At 45.6% G+C, this 15,077-nt stretch overlaps 1 protein-coding gene across 3 annotated transcripts in view; it reads right to left on the minus strand.

Moving 5' to 3' along the window:
• Positions 1-7,283: 7,283 nt before the first annotated feature.
• The window catches only part of MAPK1 (mitogen-activated protein kinase 1), a 109,922-nt gene continuing 102,128 nt past the window's right edge, over positions 7,284-15,077 (minus strand). For all 3 annotated transcript variants that reach the window (XM_042910840.1, XM_042910842.1, XM_042910841.1), the window contains exon 9: positions 7,284-11,209. The gene's annotated coding sequence lies outside the window, so the exon portion shown is untranslated. The remainder of the gene's footprint in view (positions 11,210-15,077) is intronic.

The following is a 15,077-nucleotide window of genomic DNA, read 5'->3' on the forward strand; positions in this document are numbered from 1 at the left end:
CCCTTTATTCCTACTTTGCTGAGTCTTTATGATGAAAGGTGTTGGATTTTGTTAAATGTTTCTTCTGCATCTATTGATATGATCATGTGATTTTTCTTTTTTAGCTTGTTGATATGATGGATTACATTAATTGATTTCCTAATGTTGAACTAGCCTTGCATGCCTGAAATATATCCCACCTGGTCATGAGTATGCAATTCTTTTTTTTTAAGATTTATTAAAATTTTTCTTCATGTTTATTTTGAGGGGGGGAGGGAGGGAGGGAGAGAGAGAGAGAGAGAGAGAGAATGAATGAGTGGGGAAAGGGCAGAGAAAGAGGGAGAGAATCCCAAGCAGGCCCCATGCCGTCAGCGCAGAGCCCAGCATAGGGCTCCAACCCATGAACTGTGACATCATGACCTGAGCTGAAACCAAGAGTTGGATGCTTACCCGATTGAACTGTTCAGCTGCTCCTATTTTTTAATTTAGAGACAGACAGAGCATGAACAGGGGTAAGGGGCAAAAGGAGAGAGAGAGGGAGGGGCACCTAGGTGGCTCAGTTGGTTAAGCGTCTGACTTCGGCTCAGGTCATGATCTCAGTTTGTGAGTTCGAGCCCTGCCTCGGGCTCTGTGCTGACAGCTCAGAGCCTGGAGCCTGCTTCAGATTCTGTGTCTCACTCTCTCTCTGCCCCTCCCCTGCTCATGCTCTCTCTCTGTCTCAAAAAAAAAAAAAAAAAAAAAAAAAAAAGGAGAGAGAGAGAGAGAGAGAGAGAGAGAGAGAGAGAGAGGGAATCGCAAGCAGGCTCCACACTTATCATGGAGCCTGACATGGGGCTTGATCCCATGACCCTGGGATCATGGCCTGAGCCAAAATCAAGACTCGGACGTTCAACTGACTGAGCCACCCAGGTGCCTTTAAATATTTTATTTTTATAATTTTTTTAATGTTTATTTTTGAAAGAGAGAGAGAGACAGAGTGTGAGCAGGGGAGGGCAGAGGGGGAGACACAGAACCCGAAGCAGGCCCAAGGCTCCAAGCTGTCAGCAGAGCCCAACGTGGAGCTTGAACCCACAAACCATGAGATCGTGATCTAGAGCCGAAGTCTGACACTTTCCGATTGAGCCACCCAGGCACTCCTTAAAGATTTTAAGTCATCTCTATACCCAACGTGGGACTTGAACTCACAACCCTGAGATCAAGAGTTGCATTCTCCACCAAGCCAGCTTGGCGACCCTATAATATTGTAGGATTTGATCTAATATTTTGTTGAATATTTCTGCATCTATGGCCATGAAAGATATTGGTTTGTAGTTTCTTCTTTTGCAGTATCTTTATCTGATTTTGGTACATTAGGATAATGCTGGCCTCAATAGAATCAGGTGCATTCCCTCTATTTTCTGAAGAGACTGTAATAGAGAATTCCTATCATTTCTTCCTTAAAATATGTGTCTGGTGCAATCATACACCACTGGATAGGTACTATCCAAATGAGTTGCAACTTATGTCCACACAAAACCCTGCACATGACATTTTATAGCAACTTTATTCATAGTTGCCCCAAACGGGAAGCAACCAAGATGCTCTTCATAGGTGAATGGGCAAACTATGGTATATCCATACAATGGAATATTATTTGGTGATGAAAAGAAATGTGCTGTTGTAAACAGGACAGTGGTGGTTACCAAGGGCTAGGAGGTGAGAGAAATGGGGAGATGCTCGTCAAAAGGTACAAGCCCTCACTTATAAGATGAAGGAGCTCCGGGGATGTAGTACACAGCATGATGACTATAGTTACTCTGTTGTATACTTGAGACTAAGAGTAGATTTTAAGTGTTTCCATCACACACACAAACACACACACACACACACACACACACACACAAATTTTGCCAATTAAATCTCAATAAAGCTGGAGGAAGAATGAGCTATCAAGCCATAAACAGACATTAAGTGGACTTAAATGCACATTGCTAAATGAAAGAGGCCAATTCTCTATATTTTCAATTACATGATATTCTGGAAAAAGCAGAACTATGGAGATTACACAGCAAAAAGATCTGTGGTTGCCAGCAGTGAGGGGGAGGGGAAAGGGGAATAGGTATACTGAAGGGAGAGAGGGTACATGGAGCTCTGTGTGCTAGCTACAGTTATTCTGTCCATCCAAAACGAATAAAAACAATAAAGTCTACTAAAAAAAAAAATAAGGAAAAGAGCAAGAGGGACTGAGTGGCCAGATTTGAAGGAGACAAGCTCTCAGGAGATGCGGGGGTCAGGAAGTGACTAAGCTGGTTTGAGAACCATCAGCGAGAGATACAGGTGCCCCATGACCCAAGAGGATTCTGGCAGTGGTAAATTAACTGCTTTCCAGATTTAATGCATGGATTAGAGTCCTGGGGAGCAAAATGCAGTTGTAAATAAAGCCCAAGTTCTACTTTTTGCACAGAGTAAACATAAGTAAGCAGCACTGTCTGCAGCCTTCCCAGTCATGGATATGGCATCTTCCACGCAATGTTTTCTAATTGTAATGGTTGCCCTTCTCCAGCTGCCAGAGTAACACAAAGTATTAAACCTCTTGAGACCTGTCAACTGCATTTTAGAAATTCCTCTATGTACCAGGAGTGCTACGTGAATCTGGTGGACAGGACTATCAGCCTGAGTGGTGAGATGCTTTACGGGAAGGACTTCACGTCTCTGCTGTGAGGCCTTGGGCCTGTGGTCTCAGGCCTTTCCTCTATCCTCCAGTTTGTAATAACACCAGGTGGGCACACACAGCAAATTCACCCTTGGGGCTGGGTGCAGAGGGCCGAGCCTGGAAGGGTGTGGGGTCAGTGGGCTGGAGCAGTTCGCAGGGAGCAAGATCAGGGCCTTCTGCACAAGGGAGATCACTGTGACCGGATTCCTGAGGCCTATGGCTTCTGTCAAGGTGTGATGGAGGCAGGGACATGGTATCAAGGACCAGAGTGGAGGGGGCTCTGAGGCCCCCCAGAACCAGAAATGGATACCTGTTACCTCCAAGGAAAAACAAACCCAAAGCCCAACCAACAAAAAAGGAAAAGGGGAAGGAGAGCACTGGTGCAGAACCTGCTGCAGGCACAGGACACCTGAGTCCTGGGAGTCACTGGGAGGCAGGTGCTGCCACCCCAGTTCTACCAGCAGAGACTGAGAGCCCACATGGCTTTGCCTGAAGCCCCTTGGCTACCCAGCAGTGGGGTTGAGTTCAGGGCATTTCTGATAGCGGCCACTTGGGTGGTGGTAGGCACATCTGCCTTCCTTTGGGGAGCTCCTCTTGCTGGGGGAGACCTGTATTCTCCCATCTCAGGTGGGGCATGCCACCTTGATGACAGCATGCACTTACATTCAGACAGGGGAGCTTTCACACACATGCAGCCTCATCTATAGCACATGGGAAACACAGGGGGGTGTGAGGGGGTGTTTGGGCTGGCTTGGTGGGCTCCCTGCAGCCCCAGGCCAGTGCAGCCGCACACCACACTTGGGGAGGGAGTCAGCTATCAAATGGCGTCTCTGTCTGCTGAGTCTCATGGCCACATCTGAGAAAGGGGAAGACATGCTTGGAGTCTGACTTGTTCTTACAGACAAAATTAAATTGGGGGCACCTGGGTGGCTCAGTTGGTTAAGGAACTGACTCCTGGTTTTGGCTCAGGTCATGATCTCATGGTTCATGAGTTTGAGCCCTGGGTGGGGCTCTGTTCTGGCAGCGAAGAGCCTGCTTGGGATTCTCTGCCCCTCCCCCCACTTGTGCATATGCACACACACACATTCTCTCCCAAAATAAACAAACATTAAAAAAAAATCTTAAATTGGATAGAATTCAACCAGGGGTGGCCCCTGCCCCTCCCTTGCAGAGTTCTGGTTCACAGTCCTGGGAGTAGCCCCAGAAATGAATGCACATGTGCCCGTGTTCACCTTTGAGAGAAAACAGTACAGAACAGGGGCTGAGGCATCCTGTTTCCTCTTCTGTCATGACATCATCTGCCTTTTTTGTCCTTCTGATTTCACTAAAATACTTGGCCTCACTCATCTGCATATTGGTGGCAGTAGCTACTTGTCTTTTTGGGGACTAAACTCTGGCAGCCTGGGTCCTCCTGTGACTCCTCCTGGTCCTGTGCTCCCCGCCAGGCACCGTCCTGGCCTTCCAGGGGCCCAAAGGGGAAACACTGTCCCCGTGGTACTATTCTAAGGCAAGTAATCACTGATGTGCGACTCCCTCCTTTTTGAAACCTGCTTTGGTCCAGCATCTCCCTTCTAACCAAGACATATTAAGAGCCAACGCAGCTCATTACAGCTTTAGGGACTTTTCCATCTAGCAATAATAGTGCCTCTTCTAATGCTGCGCGACTTGGCGCCTCTCATTCTTGTTTGCTCTCCTTTAAGCACTTGGCACGTTTGTAGTTTTTACTTTAGAAATAATTTAATGCCTGTCTTCACTGCCATGGGATGGGCACCATGAGGGCAGCTCTGCTTGTTTTGTTCTCTGCAATACTCACTGCGCGCAGTGAGTGCCTGACACTCGCCCGAGCTGAGCCCAGCACCAGCCCTGGCTTTGTTCCCTGCTGCCTTACAAGCTCATCTTTCTTATCTACTGCCCCACCCCAACCTTATTTGTACTTCCACCGTGATCTTAATTTTCCTACACTTCCAAACCAGGGTAGTCTTACCGAACCCACCTGCTGGACACTTCTGCTGGAAACTCTTAAGCTGTGGGTCCACCCCTGACCACTGTGACGTACTGTCACCCAGGGCCTTGTTCTATTTCTTTGGTTCCGGCCTTTTGCAGTACTTGCTCCATTTTTGAATCCTCTAGGGCAGAAGCATGATGCTACTCATGGCAGGGTGACAGGTAAGGTGCTGGGTAGCCCCACCCTTGCTTACTTATAGGCGAATTGTACTGATTTCACAAAATGGCTCTGGTGATTAAGATATTTGAAACTCACTGCTGTGTGGGATGTGTGCACACAGCAAAAATTCAAAAGCAATTAAAAAACCAATCCCCATTCCCATCCCTGCCTTGCTTGCACTAGTGCCCTTCCCCCCCCCCCCCCCCCCCCCCGGGTAGTTGGTTCAATCTCAGAAACTCCACATTTTCTAGGCTATAGAGCCAGCTGGCTCCCCAAGGAATGGGAATACTTTAGTGTGGAAGTAGTGGCAAAGAAGGAAGTAAAGGCACTGTCCGGGGTTTAGAAGGGAAAAAAGGGGAGCAGAGATTTCTGGGGGTGGCAATGGGGCCACTGGTCTCTGACTCTCCAAGGCAGTTTGTCATCCTGGTGGCCCTCTGCGAGCAGACAGTCAGCTTATGTGCCCATGCTGCAAGTCTGCAGCAGAACTCCCACCAGTGCTTGGGCCCCAAACCTTTGGCCTTGGTGTTCCATGTGCCCCAGGGCCCCTGCACATCTCCTTGTCCCTCCTTCCCACCTGAGATGTGCCCTCCCAGTCCTCCCACCATTTCCACAGCTGATAAGAGGCTTTGTCACCTTTTGGTCTTACTAAAAAAGGGGCGATGGCTTCCCTGCTCCTCTGGCCAAGAAATGAAAAGAGAAAAGCATCTTTATACCCAACACGTGATGCATCTTGTGTTCCTATCACCTCCTTGGGCCTCTGTTTTGCCCAACCCTGCAAACCCAGCTAACGACACCACTGCACAGGGAAGAACATCCAAGCCCCATGGATCGGTACTTCACGACAGACTTATGGGCATCATCTCAATCAGGGCCTCGCAGAGATAGGCATTCTGCTCATTTCCACTTCTCATGCTGGCTCTCCTTTATTCTTGGCAGAGACCGTTTCCTACTTTACCTGAAAAAGACCTGTGGGGCACAACCTCATTACATTTCCTCCTCTCTACCTTTTCTTCAAAGGACTTTTGTCTTCAGCTTTTGTTGTGCCAGGCTCAGAAAGAGCCCCTTGTGCTGTGTCCTACTTGACCCACCCCTTACCTGGCTCTCAGCCCTGTGAAGTCCAGCAACATTGTCTGTCTATCCCTCCTCAGACTCAAATATGGTCAAGCCCGTCACCTATGAAAACCCTTCTCCTCACACTCCCCTGTGGACACACCCAATCCCTCTCCCTCCTGAACACTTGAGGTTTCAGGTGGGTCTGCACCTGCCTCCACCTGCTCTGTAACTCTGACCTGAGCTTGGCTTCTGATCTTCTCAGAGAGCTGCTTGCTCTGTGGCCACTGGTCAGCTCTAAATGCTCTGGTTCTGATTAAATACAGAGAACCAACCAAGATGTAAGTCTGTGCTGCCAACTGGAATGGCTGCACTACTGTTAAGGTAAGGAGCTCATCATAATTAATGCGGAAAAAAACATGATTATTAATAACTTGTGCTGAATAAGAAAGATGATAATAATTGATTTCTGTAGGATGTGGACAACAACAAAGGGTGTTAATCTCTCAAAGGCAAAATGAATGTGACAATTCTATAAGCGTTTCAAATACCTATCAATTTAGGTGAGATCAGCTCACTTCCCTGAAGAAAATTTCAGACAGGTGATCCCCTCTCAGGTGAATAGAAAGCAGTTAGTTTGGTTAGCAGACATCTTAGTGCTACCTTACAACAAACAAACAAACAAACAAACACACAATTAAATAAATAAAGCATTTAGGAAGATCTTCCATTTACTGTTTGTTTTGAGGTACTGGGCTAGAAACTTAAAATATATTTGTATAATCTTTACAACATGCAAGGTTCCACTTTACAGTCAAAGGTCTGAGCATACAGGCTGAAGCACAAAGCAGCACAATGACTGGCCCAAAGTCAGCTGCAGTTATAAGCAGAGGGCAGGTTTTGAACCCAGATTTACGGGCCCAAAGCCTGTGTTCCTTCTATACCACCAATCCAGAAAAATTTCCAGTGTTTCTGTCCTGTAAATAAGTCACTGTATGATGCCCCAAATTGAGAAGAACCAAATGTCCGAGAGTCCCTAATACACTCATGACATCTTGATCTGAAAAAAGAGGCTGTCAAGGACACCTGCCGTGGCGGCAGTGGCTGAAGTGCAGGAAGACGAGAAGAGATGCACATGGGTGCTGTGTCAGGACTCCCAGCACTGCCTTCTTACCCCCTCTATAGCCAAGTGTCTGAAGAAGAATCTGGAAAACCCGATACAGTGCTAAAATCCCACTGACCTCCAGAGCACCAGCTTATGGTTCTATCACTGATTACTGTAAGCAAAGTCAAAATATGAACACACTTACTTGGGAGGCATTGTAATAAAGGCCTAGACGACTTCATATTTTCACACATGAAATTCCAAGTAAACTATACATGCACAGTACTATGTTATTTTGGTAACACAGGGACAAATTTAATGATTCTAATTTTTTTTGTAGTTTTTTTTTTTTTACAAGTCAGGTGCCATAAACATTCAAATAATCCATCTTTTAAAAAGTACGTTTACAACATCAAAAGAATTAAGATGAAATATAAACCTTTCTACTTACAATTTTTATACAGATTAACCAAATCACAAATACCACAAATAAATGTTAAACTGTAACAATATAATGAATAAACATTCAGATTCTTAATAAAATCTTCCTTTAACATTTTTTTTTAACTTACCATTATACTAAATAATCTATGCAGAGTTTTGGGGTACAATACCAAGAAGGCACCAACAGTACAAAGCAGATACAAAGCAGTTTCAGAACTTTCTCGAGTGCTCTACACGCATAAACAGCACAAAAAAGGCAACGAGCTTCAGGTAAACCTGGTGCAACCCCAGAGAATTCCTTCTGGATTCTCAGTCGTTTCCAATCCATGATGCTGAGCTGGATTACAGTGAGAGAAACCACATATCTACTGTTACATGCTTCTCATCCGCACTATAGGAGTTATCATATTTCAAACACCAGCAGGACAATTTTAAAGCATAAATGCTTTAAAAATGTATAAGCAAAAGGATTACTCAGATTTTCAAAACCACTACATTTACAAAAATATTTCCCTTAAACTTGGGATTGCTCCAAAACATTGATTTACAAATATAAAAGTATTATGGAAGGACCCAAAGCATGTGTGCATATGTATGTGTGTATTAACATACCGTTTACCATACTATATAAAAGTTACCAATTTAAAAACCATATTAACATATAAGCAAATAAAGGTAAAACAGTCTCCTCTGAATGGTCTGAACATTATGTGGCATGTGGTGTGGGCAGTATACCTGGGTGACTCCTTACGTAGATCGAACCACTGACGAGCCATGTGGGGCTCCAAAAGCTGACAGGACCCTACACGCCCATCACCTATGCTTGCAGCAGCAGAACTGTGGACATACCACACACTGTGTACTGCACACAAACACCACGATATTCTTCTACCCATGCATCAAAATGGTCTGCATGTCTCCATTAGCTCTGAAGACTTGTGTCAGCGGAGTCATGAGTTCCCTCAAATTCATTCCACTGGCTTAGTTATTTTGTTTCCTACTAAATGAAAAGATTGGAATGTTTCAACAGGAATTTTTTGCTTGCTTTTTAGACACCAAAAAAAAGCCCTAAGTCTGAAAGTTTATTTGAGCTTACTAAGAATGGAGGCATTCAGTGTCACCAGTATGAATTTGGATACCTAATCAGGACATTTTTAGAGATGTTAAGAGGATCCAAATGATGAGCCTATCACACATAATAGCTAGTACTTTTCACAGGTACCTTGATTAGGACAATTTTCTGACCTGTTAAGCCAAGCTTGGCATGATTAAAAAAGCACACAACTTACGGCTACAGTGTTGCTGGAACGCAGTTAGTGGTTTCATGCCAATATGACTCCACAGTACCGTGGAGGGGATGGGAAAGCCCACAGTCCTCAAGTATTAGTAACCAAGGCTATGGCTTTCTGGTTAGAGGACTGCAGATTTACCTCCTAAAAATATTAACATTCCATTTAAAAAGTACAAAGAAAAAGAGTAGGAAAACTGTCAATGCTCCTTTTAAAATGGAAACTGACTCATCAATGTCTCAAGTAACAGTCAAACCTCTATCCTCTCAGTGCCCTGCAGACCTTTCCATGGCAGCTCTGAGCATGAAGTGAAAAACCACGTACTTTTGGGCAAGAATCTAGATGCGGTTCTGATCTCTGAGGCGGAGTCTGCCATCCTTCGTTAGCCCGTGAGGTGTGAGCACCAGCACCCTGGGCCAGGTGGTGTGGGCCAAGTGACACCGGGCAAAGCTTCCCAGCACCCGGCTGTGCCCAGCTGGAGGCTTGGGGCACACAGGCAGGCCCTCTTTAGAAAGAACCAGAGATTCCAAACTGAGATGTCTGGGCTTCTTCATCAGAGTTTGACAGTATTTTAGACCTATGATTTGAGTAAAGAAACATGTCAGAGTTGATTCTCTGCTGTGCAAAGGGAAACTAGGACCCTACAGAAATGCCTTCTAAATCATTTTATGTAAACCAGTGTCGGGGCAGTGCCCGCATGGGAAGGGGAGGCCCACAAGCATTTCTGCTCCAAGCACAAACTGAAGCTGACTGTCCATTTGGACACGCTGATCCAGAGGAAATCAACACTGAATCTTAACATGAATATGAAGATCGAAGATGTACATTTATTTCCATGAATTACAAGTGCATTTCTGTTCATATTAGCAGGCAGTCTTTATATAACCCATTCTCCATTGCTGTCAAAAATCAAACAAGAAAAAAAGGACAGCTGAGAAATAAGAAGCTAAAAATAGAATTAGTTTTCCTAAGTGATCTGCTGGATAGCATTTTCCGTGGAACACAAACTCAGAGGTAACAATAAATTTTTCGTTTCAATCATAGGCATGTGGCACTTGGACAGTCATCTCTGCACAGAAAGCTGTAACAGTCATGCGAGGGTACAGTAATTATTGAACAAGGCAAATTTCTCACCACAGAGAGCAGTGGGGGAGTCAAGAGGAGGCACCGCACTGGGACAGAACACCAAGTCAACGCCACAGTGTGCAGTGGCAGGAACAAATACTTAAAGAGATCAATATAATATGGGATAGAGCTCCAAACATGATTTAGTGCTAGCTTTTTCTCATGGTCTTAGCTCAGCAGTATCAGAAACATTTGAGAGTACTTGATGACAGAACAGTGCTTCACATCATGAGCTCATGAAGGCTTTATTACAAATTGTTATATCGTAGGTTGAAAAATGAACTTGAGATGCTGACATGCTGTAGGAGGAAAAAGAATTGTACACTTTCTCATTTAAAGACGCAGGGCTCCTCTCTAAATCCTGAGGCATTGAATGTGGTTACACTGGATGTGGCACACCACTTGACGTAGCTTGGGGTATACGTACACCTGTGTGTGGAGCTCTGCCCCGTGACAGAGACTGGTGTGGCCTGCTGGCTGCTTCTCCAGACACTTTCCTTAGCACCCTGCTGTGACCTGTGTACATCTCTCACTAAATCCTGAGTGCAGCTGCCACTTTAAATCGTTCTGAATAAACCTTGGAAACAGTACTGCAGATAACACATTTTGGCAAGTGTTATACCTCTGTAAATGGTACAAGTAACCACAATAAATCTACAGAGTGAGGCAACTGGATGCAGTACTTCTTTCTTTAATTTAGAAAAATGATTGAGATTCCTAAAAGCTGGGGAAATAGCACAGACCTTAAATATGTTAGTGACTAACATGATATGAGAAAAGACACGGGCAAGCGCCCCCAAAGATTCCCGAGACGGGAGCACTCACCGCAGGCTGCAACGTCATCCCAGGTGTTTCCACACATTCCTGCTCTGGGGACACGCTTACGGTGAAAAGTGCAAATAAGGGGCTGTCACTGACTTAAAGTGCCCTAGGTAGTAGCCTTCCCTATCATAAAGTGAGATGCCAGTGACGAGAGCCAATTTGGAAAGAACTATCTCTGGTGTGACTGCATGGGTCAGCAGGGCGTCACCTAGGAAGGATTCAGAAGAGGGAGGAACCACTGCATCTTTCAAACCAGAAAGCGATTAGTGACTAAAGCAACGGTAAGCAGTAGGTGCACTGAAAGTACATACTGCCACAGGTCACCGGTGGGTGACACACACAGGGATGCCAGGAACAGTTCTCTGGACTGAAGGAATTCTTTGAAAGCATAAAAGCCACAACTACCAGAAACCGCCCCTCCGAACGGCTCAAAGGAGTCAAGGTGGATAAGCCAAGACGGGCTGGAGACAGGACCGGGGTCAAGAACTGGGAAGAACAACACCGATGTCTGAGCACATCCAGTCCTCTGAGCCCTTGTCCTGTTGAAAAACAAACAAGCAAGTCTATGAGTTAAGAATGACTCACATTAAAACAACATTAGCAGCAGCATTAGGAAAATGGAGAAGTGAAAAGAATGAACCAACATCATTACAAAAACTGGAAAAGTGAAGAAAAAGAAAAAGAAAAAAAAAAAAGCAAAGGAAAAAGCACTCCTGCAATAAGGTCGTTTCACCTGGAACCACTCAGCCTATGCACCACAGGGCAGCTCCTAAAGGGCAGGCTCTGCCTTCAGTCTGTGGGCGTCTCTTCTCGGACACTTCAGAGGACGTTTCTGTGACACTCACAGGGAACACACACGCATCCACCCCATGTTCCCAAGATGCCTTTTATTAACATGATACCCACCACTCCTATGGTCAAAACCAGAATCTGAAGATCTTTTTAAAGAACACACATTTATGCAAAATGCTTGTCTGCTGCCTCCTATTCTATTTTTTTTTTTTTAAAGTAATCTCTATGCCTAAAGTGGGACTCAAACTCACAACTGTGAGATCAAGAGTTAAGTGCTTCACTGACTAAGCCAGCCAGGCACGCCTGCTGCCTCCTATTCTTACCAAGTTTCTTTTCCTCTCTAGATGACCAACCAGGTAGGACAGAATCAACCACACAGCGTCAAGTGTGTTGTTTTAATGCTCAAGTTTCCGCTGACTGTTGACAAAACAAGACTAAAATGAAGTGCTGGTTGAAGTATGAAAGTTGGCGGGCCTAAATGCCGGTGAGGCAGGGAACTGTGGCTTGGTTCCCACGGGCAAGAGATGGTTCTCATTGCCCAGGTCAGAGATGATCTGACAGCTATTTCCCCACCAGGTCTCCAGGACAGCACCCTGAAAGGCAGCAGGTGGCACCTGAAGATAGCCTTAGCTCATTTACTACACTTGACAGGGCCCACCTGGCTCGCCAGATGTCTGCATATGGGTCTCCTGCAAGAGGTCCACTAGGATCGTCACACCATCAAAGTGCAAGTAGCACGCATCTGCCCTCATTATTGTGGTATCTCTATTTTCCTTGAAGAGGTCACATTACAAATCAAACCTACCTTAACCCTTTATAGACTAGCAGTTCTCAAGGGTGAGCATCAGGATCCTCTGCAGAGCTTGTTAAAATACAGATTGCTAGGGGGTAGGGCACAGATGGGCCACACTTTTGAGAACCACTGCCTAAGACATCCATATGTAATGAATTAAGTTCATCCCCAGGTCTCCATTAGTTTTGTATCACCCCAGGGAGAAGTGAAAATATTACCACCCCAGTCATGTTCTGTGCTCTTGGTTCTGATGAAGCAGCCTGCTTGAGATGGCTGGGAAGGTAACTAAGTGTGTCAAAATGCAAACAAAATATACCTTTTCTTTGGAGAGACCCTTGTTGTGAAATGTTTGCTAGTATGATCCAGCAGAATGTCACTTTGGTATTTCACAAAGCACTTTTGGACAAGATGGCTTTTACCTACCATTCAAGAGTCAGGGCAGGAAGGATGGGTCTTATAACCCAAATCTGTGATGGGGAGACGGGCTCAGAGATGGGAAATGACCCCTCTCTAGAGGTACGCTGTTCTGAACTGCAGCCAAACCTATCGGCTGGGAGAAAATTAATCAATCTACCTGAGAAAATTCACCAACAGGCAGATGAGGGAGAAAGGCAGGTACCAGCCTCTGAGAACAGGAGGCCTGTCACAAAGTTAACCACATACACATTCTTAACTTTAGTGGACACATTTCTAAAACTGACCCACTTCAACAAAATATAATGAACATACTTTGATTCTTTAAGACCACTCAGGGCATCAGTAAAGCCTGTGAGCTTTATCCAGCAAGCAGGGGCTTCCTCTGGAGTAGTCTTTGTCATCCCCGCCCCCATAGGGGTCCCTATGGCTGTGCTCTGAGGTCCTGTGTGGGCATGTTTTTCAGCTCTTTCCTACGTAGCTGGGCAGTCAACATCACCCTTCTCTAATGTTCCTGTATGCTCCCAACACCTGCATCTCCCTGACTCTCCAGTTTGTAGCTTCTCATCTCAGTGTTATAGGCTGGGAACTCAGTGACACTGCTGCACAGTATTATGAACGAGTGCCTTGACCTTTTCCAGGGCACAGAACTACCCCAAGGCAGTGTGGAACGCTTATAAGAAAATGGGATTCTTGGTCCAAAAGACCTGGGCCTAATTTTGCCACCAGGATACAATCTTCAGGAAAATGCTTAAACATGTACATCTTCGGTTTCCTCGATCATAAACATGGGCTGTGTGCTGACTTGCTACTGTAATCGAGAAAGCATGCACAGCAAAGTGTTAATCACAGAATCTAGGTGGTGGGAATGTGGGTTTTTATTGTAAAACTCAAATTTTCAGAATAAAAATTGTAATTTAAAAAACAGTGGAAGTAATGTATAAAAATCAAATTATGCTTACACCTGAAGTTAAAGATTGTTATGTCAATTATAATTCAGTAACAAAAAGTTGGGGGAAAAATTAGGCTATAAAGCAAACTAAACACACAGTGACCGTCTTTGCCACCCCTTTCCCTGGTAACAAGTCCCAGTCCTGGGCTTGTAGAACTGGGGTGGACCTTGGCAGCTGCCTGAACCTCAGCCTGTTAATTTGGACTTCAGGAGGCAACAGGCTAGCACCCATGCCCTGAAGCTCCAGGAGCATCCTTGCCTTTGTCTTGGCCCCCCGCCCGTGGCTGTTGCACTGCCCTTTTCCTCCAGTAGCTGGGCCGGTGATCCCAAGAGTGCTTGTTTTCTGAGGTCGCCCAACATCCTTACTGCCCTAGAGTCACCTGCCCTGATGCTTTATGACAGGAAGCAGCCTGGGAGAGGAGGGCTCCTTCGCAAGCCTGGGCTTCAGTCTCCCATGCGGGCTTGACTCCCTGGCCCCACACTGCTGAGTGCCTCCCCACGCAGCAGAGTATTCCCTTCCCAGCACCCTGATGCTGGCCCTCCTCAATCTCTGGGGCCCACACCTATCCTGGTACAGCACCCACAACACTGTGTCTGACTCCTTGTTGTCTACCTGTGTCCTGCCATCAAGCTGCTAGAAAGCAAAGCCTGGGTCTTACTCATCTTTGCTGTCTTCCTACCTGGAACTAGGAATGCTCAATGGTGAGCAAATGAATGATGAAAAACTGCTAACTATGTCAGTCCTGGGTACTCTTTTACATAAAAACACGCATGGCAGTTCTGTGTGTCTTTGTTCCTTACTAGACTGTGTGGCCTTTGAGGCCGGTTTCAGGTTTGTTTGTTCTGCTCACCCATGCGCCTGGCTCAGAGGAAGCATGCGGTATGTGTGAACTCAAACAAGAACAAGATGGGTAAAAACAGAGGCCATCAAGAGGCTATTTCAGGAACACGAGCTGTTAAAGGGATTGTGAAGGAAGAAAAGCAACTGAATGAAGCAGCTCAGCTCAATATTCTAGGTCAGGGGTCAGCGAACCTCTTCATGTAAAGGGCCTGATAAAACTTTATCTACTAAACCTGGAGGCAGATGATCTGACCTTGTGCAGACACAGGGAAAGGAGAGCAGGCTCTGGGAGAGGGAAGATCGTTTCCACCGTGAGCAAAGAGACTAGGAAGGAGACTCAAGGGGTAAAAATGGCTGGGTCCTGGGGATGGATTTCTGTCAATGAGTACCCTTGCAGATTGTTGTACATAACAAATACTTTAACAGACGGTCATGCCATGAGGTATGGAAGGATAAATGAATCCAACCCTTGCAAGACTCTGTCCTCCTTAGCTCCCTGCTAAGACCTTCCCACCTTCCCTCTCTCCTTCAGACACTTCCCCAAGGGCTTGTTTACCAGCATGCTCCTAATGTCCTGTGAGCACATGCTCCTTCCACACTTCACTTACTTTGAGT

The sequence above is a fragment of the Panthera leo genome, chromosome D3 (genome assembly GCF_018350215.1).
Source record: "Panthera leo isolate Ple1 chromosome D3, P.leo_Ple1_pat1.1, whole genome shotgun sequence".
NCBI classification, from domain to species: Eukaryota; Metazoa; Chordata; class Mammalia; order Carnivora; family Felidae; genus Panthera; species Panthera leo.